The sequence below is a fragment of the Enhydra lutris genome, unplaced genomic scaffold (assembly GCF_002288905.1).
Source record: "Enhydra lutris kenyoni isolate GAN:26980312 unplaced genomic scaffold, ASM228890v2 scaffoldscaffold4, whole genome shotgun sequence".
NCBI classification, from domain to species: domain Eukaryota; kingdom Metazoa; phylum Chordata; class Mammalia; order Carnivora; family Mustelidae; genus Enhydra; species Enhydra lutris.
The window spans coordinates 51,505,568-51,513,227 of NW_019154088.1; positions in this window are offsets into that span (position 1 = coordinate 51,505,568).

Here is a 7,660-nt window from a genome sequence, read left to right on the forward strand (position 1 = left end):
ATTATTAGAGGGGGGATGAGTAACACCTCTATAGCATACTGGGTGGGAAGAGGCTATGGTGGGCTTGTGTAAGGAATCCAGAAGCAGCACAAGTGGGCACTATCAACTCATGCTAAGCCAGTGAGGAGGCTGCCAACAGGGCAATACAAGGAGAATCCAAACTCCTGTGAAAACACCTTAGCCTGGTCCCTTGAACAGTTAATACATCTAGCCACGACCCTGACTCCCTATCAGCCCAAGACTTGTGGAAGTTGAGAGGAGGGTTTGAGGACAGTGAAGACCTCACCCATAACTAGAATCTAATTCTTCTCTACAAAGACATGGAGTGGCCCACGTGGATCTGGCCCACCGGGAAGCATGGTGTGACAGCCTATATGTCATCTGTTGCACTATGCCCGGGGGGCAGTGCTGGCCCATCACATTCCAGCGTCCCCTCACACACGTCACTCCAAAGCCTTCCACAAGCACTTCTGTTCCCTGTTTTCCAGCCACACATCCCAATACAGGAAAACCACCCCTTCCCTAAGCACTTCAGCCTCGGGACTGTCAACGGCAGCTTTAGGGTGCCCTGGCTCACTCTGTTTTTCAAAACCATCTATGAATTGCAGTTGTGGCTATTTATTTCGAATCCACATAGTCCAATTCTTTTGTAAAACATGAGAAACATTTTTTAAAAAAACAAGTCCCCATATCATACTAGAGTCAAGATTATTCTGTCAAATTGTTATAAAAAAGTATAACAATTTAAAGCACAAAAAACATTGTGCTTGCTCCCTAAGCTCTTGGGTGAGTGTGCAAAATCAGTCTGGGCTATTGCCCTCCGGATGAGATGATGGATCCTCATGCCAGGTCAACAACGCCCACAACACAGTAGAGAAGTGCCCGTCAGGTCTGAGAAATACCCAGAAGTGGGCTCAAGAACAGTGATGGCTTTGTTCTCCACTCATTTCTAAGAGCTGAAAACAAACAGTTGAGAAGGTAATGGGACTGGTGGTGGGAGGTGAGAGCCTGAACCTGGAGTCTCTGGAAATGGAACAAGTAATAGAGCACTGTTTCCAGAGCAACCCCCGAGATGTGTCTTCCCACTCCCCACGCTCCATTCTGGCCCAGATGGGTTGAGAATGGAGGATGGCTCTTCTGTGCGTGTGGGTCTGTCTGCACGTTTAGGATACAGGTACGTGAAGTAGGAAACGTGGGTGCCTGGGAAATTGGGGAATTTTGGCGAACTTAAGCATGACATCTCAATTATTGAGGTGTTCCACTGGAATCAGTGGTCTTTCACAGTGTCCTCCCAGGTAGTAACTTGGCCCAAGGGCTCCATCTGACCAGCTTTGCCCACAAGGCTCTCGCACACAGATAGTGACTTCTCTGTGATATAAACCTGGGAATTCAACATCTGAGAATTTCCTCCACAGAATATTTTTCACTCTTAAGTGGTTTCCACTTCAATTTTTAAAACTGACGGAGAAACATTTTGGCAGCCTCATAAAGCTCAGACTTTATAAAAAGACAGCTTTGTGTTTATGCTTGACTCAGAATGCATGTTTTTAAATAGTGTGTTCCGCAGTTTTTTGAAGTTTTATTTTCTTTAAGTCCTATCCAGGAGAAACAAAATCACAGCTTTGGTGAGTGAAATGGTCTCATCGGAGCTGCTGGGTCTGGAGACAGCAGAGAGGTTCCAGTTAAGTCTTCCTCTGGGGACCACACCCCAGGACTAGGTGTCCCTGTTTGCGTCAACATTTTTAGGAGATGGTTCCAGTTTTCCATGCAATAAAATTCTAACAGGCTCCAGAGTGAAGTCCGATGAAATGACAAAACCCCCAAAGCCAATCTGTCCAATCAGACCTCACCACTTTATTCCAAACTGGAATATGTACAAAGTCAGCAAATTGTGACTGAGAGAAATAAAATGTATACATGACAAATCATTTTCCCCATCCATCACCAAATGCATATATCCAACCCATGAGCAGAGAACGCACACCCTATATGTCTTCCCCCATCCCTGAACTCTGGGATCCTGCCTGTTTCATCTACTAACCCACTCCCCTGTCCTTTCCTAAGACACAGAATCTAAGCCCTAGTTCACCCTCAGTTCACCATGTTTATCCAGGCTTGCCTCTAAAGTGTTCAAGTCATGACAGCAGGCCCCAGGTTTGCTGTCTTCCTCCTACAACAGGACTTCCTGAAGACTAGGTGCTAACCAGCTGGCTATCTGAAGACAGAGGAGAACTTTCAAGACACAAATGCCAAGTTCTTTCTGGAACTGATAGGTGAAATTCAGTTACAGTGAGGCCTCTTCCCTACATCTACCTGAGAAAAACAGAGATGCCCCAGCAGGCCCCCCTGAGGGGTCTTGTGAGTCTCTTAGCCTGAATGGGATGAGCCCAGGGACCAGGGGTCCCCAAGAGTGCAAGAGGGAGAATAAGGATGACTATTGAGAGTCCAGAGCCCAGAGGAAGCCAGTGGGCAGAGCTCTGTACTCATCTTTGGGTTCCCTGAGGAAGCCAAGCTCACAGTAGAGGAACATCAAACATCAGCCTTGTCATCCAGGTCCCTAGGCAGAAAGGAAACAATACCAGAACGACAAAAAACAGGAACTGTGCAGAGAGCCTCGGGGCATTCCCAGTTTGAGCCAAGAGAGAGCATGTGAGTTTAAGGAATGGAGATGAGTAAACATGGGACTGGTATGGAGAATGCAGAGAATAGGAAGCCATTGGGAGGTCAGGGGCAGGGACGGGATGGAGGCAGGGGTAGGTGGTAGAGGACTTTATAAACCAGGGTGAAAATGGAGACTCTGCCTACAGGACCATTGCTTTCCTTGTTGGGGAGTGATACGATCAGACATGAGGGATTTTTGTTTTGTGAAACAAAAGGGCCTAAGTAGAAAGTCTCCCTCCTGTCCCATTCCCCAGTCACCACTTCTCTGCCCTGGAAGCATGCAGTGGTAGTTCCCGGTGTGCCCATCGAAAGATATTTTATATATTTATAAACACTGAAATATCCCCCCTCCCCTTTTACACACAAAAGAGCATACTACACCATTCCTCAGTGTGTGGCATTTTTCTTTTTTCTCTCCAATTGGTTTTGGAAACCATGCTCTGACACTGCCTCATACTCTTTGATGGTTCCACAGTGCTCACTCTATGGCTTAACCCAGCTTCTTCACCAGCCCCTCACTGACGGACACTCAGATTGCCTTCTTCGCTCTGTTACAAACAGTGCTGCGATGAAATAAACTGTACATGGGTCATTTCCCTTGTGTGCACAGGTTCCCACAAGTGGGAAGGTAGGGTTGCTGGATTAAAGGATATCATATGAGTCAGGATTCTCCAGAGAAACAGAACCAGTAGGAGATCACAGAAGAGAGAGAGAGAGACTTATTTTAAAGAATTGGTTGTGAGGGCTAGCAAGTCTACAATCTGTAGGACAGACCCTAACCTGGAGACTCAGACAGAAAGGAGCTGATCCTTCGGTCTTGAGGCAGAATTTCTCCTTCTGCCAGAAGCCTCAGTATTCGCTCTTAGGACCTTCAGCTGATTGGATGAGGGCCACCTACATCAAGACGCATCTCCTTTACTTAATGTCTGTTAATTGTAGATGTTAACCACATCTACAAAAATACCTTCACAGCAACACCTAAATTAGTGTTGGATTAATTAACTGGGTACGATCGCCTTTCCATGTTGACAAATGACACAGGCATCACTGTCATTTCACTACTTTTTCCCAAGGTGACTTCCATAGAGTTATACATCCAGCAGCAATGAATGATGATGCTTTTTTTTTTTTAAAGATTTTATTTATTTATTTGACAGATCATAAGCAGGCAGAGAGGCAGGCAGAGAGAGAGGAGGAAGCAGGCTCCCTGCTGAGCAGAGAGCCCGATGCAGGGCTCGATCCCAGGACCCTGATACCACGACCTGAGCCGAAGGCAGTGGCTTAACCCACTGAGCCACCCAGGCGCCCCTGATGCTTTTTTTTTACCTACACTCTCAGCAATCCCTATGTCATCAGCATTTTCTATAGTTTCCAATCTAATATGTGAAAATGTATGTGTCCTTTTCATTTTCATTTCTCTTAGTTGAGTGAGGTTAAGCAGATTTTTATATGCTTAATTGTCATTTGTATTTTCCTTTCAACACTCCATATATTTGCCCATTTCACCATTGGGTTGTTGCTCTTTTTCTAATTAATTTGTAGAAGCTCTTTGCATGTTGTGGAAATTAACCCTTGGTCTGTGATATGATTTACAAATATTTCTCCCAGTTTGTTTGTCTTTTGATTTTGCCTATGGCAACTGTTGCCATAGAGAATTTTTTTAAGTTGCATTTCTTGATTTTTTTTTCTTTTTGGCTTCTAGATTTTAAGTCATATTTTAAAAGGCCCCCTCCACTTTGAGATATGTTATGTTTTCCTCCAGTACCTTTACTGATTCATTTTTTTACATTTATATCATTGAACCATTTCTTGTATGAAGTATGAGGTATAGATCCAATTTTATTTCTACACAAGGATAACTACCCAGTTGTGCTTATGCTATTTATTGAATAATCTATCTTCCCTCCACTAATTTGAAATGCTACTTTTTAAAATATATAAACTTCCTTTGTATATTGAGGTCTATTTCTGGATTTTCTATTTTTCTTTCCATTGATAATGTTTGTCTATTCATGCACCAGCACCCCTACTGTTTTAATCTATAACAACTTTAAAATTTACTTTCATATTGGTAGGGAGATTTGTGTTTTAGAGACATCACTCTACTTTTTGGGAAGAGGATTAGAGGAGCATCAAAGTGGGGAGCTGGGGAGACCCACCAGGGGCTTCTGTATTAGTGCAGACAACACTCAGCATGGGGGGTGGGTGAAAGGCAGTGGCAGTAAGAATAGGGAGAACTGGGCAGATCTATGAAATTCTTAGGGGGTATAGTCATCATGGTTAATGATGAGTTGGGTGTGGGAATTAAGGGAGAGACTAAAGAATTTGGAATGCCTCCCAAGTTTCCAGCTTAGGCAGCTGGGGTGTTGGGGTCCCATGCCCCAGGGAAGGAGTGGGCTGGGGTAAAGACAGCAGATGGAATTTGTTGTTACTTCATCAACCTCATCTCTCAAGACAAGTCACCTGGGAGAATTAATAATTAGCCAGTAGTTATGCAGAATCTACTGTGCTAGGCCAATAAGGCCAACATCAGATGACCCACTTTGCAGATGGCTCAGAGATGTCAAGCAAATTGTTTCAGGTTGCAGAACTGTTAGAGGGAGGGGTGGGGTAGAGCCTCAAATCCAGGCCTGTCTCCCCTGCCAAATCCTGATAGGGATGGGACCGTGGCTGCTATGAGCCCTCAGACTAAGGAGAGACCCTAGTGAATCTCCAGGCCTTTTCTTTCCAGCGTCGGTTGCAGCCTGAGACACAAGGTTGTGTGTAGGCAACAGATTCTACAAATTGACCATCTCGGGGCATTGGTGAAAATATGGTCCCCAGTGGAAGAAGAGGAGCCCCCAAGGCTCCTCCCATGGGGAGCTTTGTCAGCTGCTGGCGCCGCCCGCCCTCAGAGGCTCTGACTGGGCTGGTCTAGGGCATGGCCCAGGCATGGGGCTTTGAAGCTTCCCGGTGATTCTAAAGCATAGCGAACGGAGAACCAACCATTAAGAGGACCCGCTTCTCCTCTTTACTCAAGTGGCCTCTGATATGCTTCTGTAGCTTTAACAGATGAGAGCAAAAGGTAGCTGTTTCCATTAACTCATTACAGAACTAAAAATAAGCACCTGACCCATCACAGTCCTTGGGTGTCCTACCTACTGAGAGTCTCTAAGCCAAGCGGAATAAGCGGTGGGGTTTAGCTGCTCAGAGCCACGTCCACTGGCTTGCAGTGGTGTGTGCAGCGTCTACCATGAAGACTCCGTCTGGGAAGTCCTGTGTACTCTCTTTGGGTTCATACATTTTGTCGCTTGGGATGCCTAACACACTAGCCTGTGTTCCATAGTCAGAGTTCATCGATCTGCTTATCCATGTATGTACCAGTGCAATTATGCTGCATTAACAGACACCCCTGAAATCTCAGGGGCTTAAAACCACAAAGACTTAACTTCTCAGCTGCATGACCCTCACAGGCCAGCAGGGCCCTCTGTTCCATATAGCACACTCTGGAACCCTGGTCGGCACGGCGGCCCCCCATGGGAGCACTGACGTTCGCCTCAGCCATGGGAAAGAAGGATGTGGCTTCCACCAGCTCACTTTTCATCTGCCACAGAAATTGTCACGGCTGCATCTGACTGGGAAGTACCATCTACCCTGGGCCATGATGGATAAGGCTCTGGGACCCTTGTCTACACAGTGTCCATCCCCACCGTTGAGGAACGTGGGTCCATTACGTAGACACGCTCAGGTCATTTAATCTGGGTTCACTGCTGCTCTTCAGTCTGGAGGAGCTTGAGGTGGTATCATTAGGCTAGGAGGTGTCCTGAATGGCAGGGTAACCTCCTGTCCACCCACGCTGAGGAGTCGCCAGGGTCTCCATTGCAGGCCCGGCCTCACATTCTCAAACTCTCCTCCTCGGTCAGCTCCCACTGGACTGTAAGCAGACCAGCTTCTTTTATCACACGTCTCCAGCTGGGCTGCAACCTGTGGCTCACTCCAGGTTCAAAGACTCAGAAGCAGGGGAATTTAATGCTCTGAAAGGTGCTTTTATGAGCTGCAGTTCTCACCTTCGGGGCACGTTTGAGGCTGCTTGGACTCAGTCTCCCATTCAAAGGCTGGGTTCTGTGGAGAGCCAGCAGGAAGCCAGCAAACCTGGTCGTTTGAGGGACTGGCTCAAAAAAAAATTAAATTAAAAGGAACCGCCAATACAGCAGCCAAAGTGCCTGCAGCGGCTTCCCACCCACTTCCACTACCAGAGCTGCGAGGGAACAGGCTTCAGCTCAACCCCTCCCTGCAGCTGGGGGAGGCCCCGAGGGAGAACGGCCTGCCCTCCCCCGCTGCAGAAGGTGTGGGAGGCCTCCGCAGCCTCCCGTGGTCTCAGCTGTACCTTCAGAGACACTGCCCCTGCGACACTGGTTCCTGAGCAGGAAAGGGTCTCTGCTCCCAGCACGCGCCCCCCAACCCCAATTCGGGCCCATATTCAAGGTGCTTTGCTTTTCATACTTATTCTGAATGGGGAGTTCCTCAACCAGGACAGTGGAGAAAATCCCAGGAAACTGAAAGCATTGTATTCATTTTGGAAGCTAGCTTCCTTCACCTTGAAAATGAGATTTCTCCCCATCCGGGTGCCTTGAACAAATGCTACCAGCCTGAATAGACTGGCTTCAAATCACTAAGGCTTTCAGCTCAGTTTCCTGAGGTCAGTTCCTAGCTATGCCCCTTACCGGTAGGCTGTGTGTCCTCGGGTAAATCACATCCCATCTTTGTGCCTCCATGTCCCTATCTGTGAAATAAGGGTAATACCCAGTAGGGTCTTAAACAGCTGGCAATGTATTGAATCCTCTGTGTTCAGAAGATTAAATGAGGTGATGTATGCAAAGCATCTAGAACAGCACCTCAACCACAGGACATGCTCTTGAGTGTTCGTGGTTGATATTATTATCATCATTATCACAAACCCCAAGTCCCGTCCAGTCCACACCATGTTAGTCAAAGGCACGGGTCATAAATAGCTACAAGT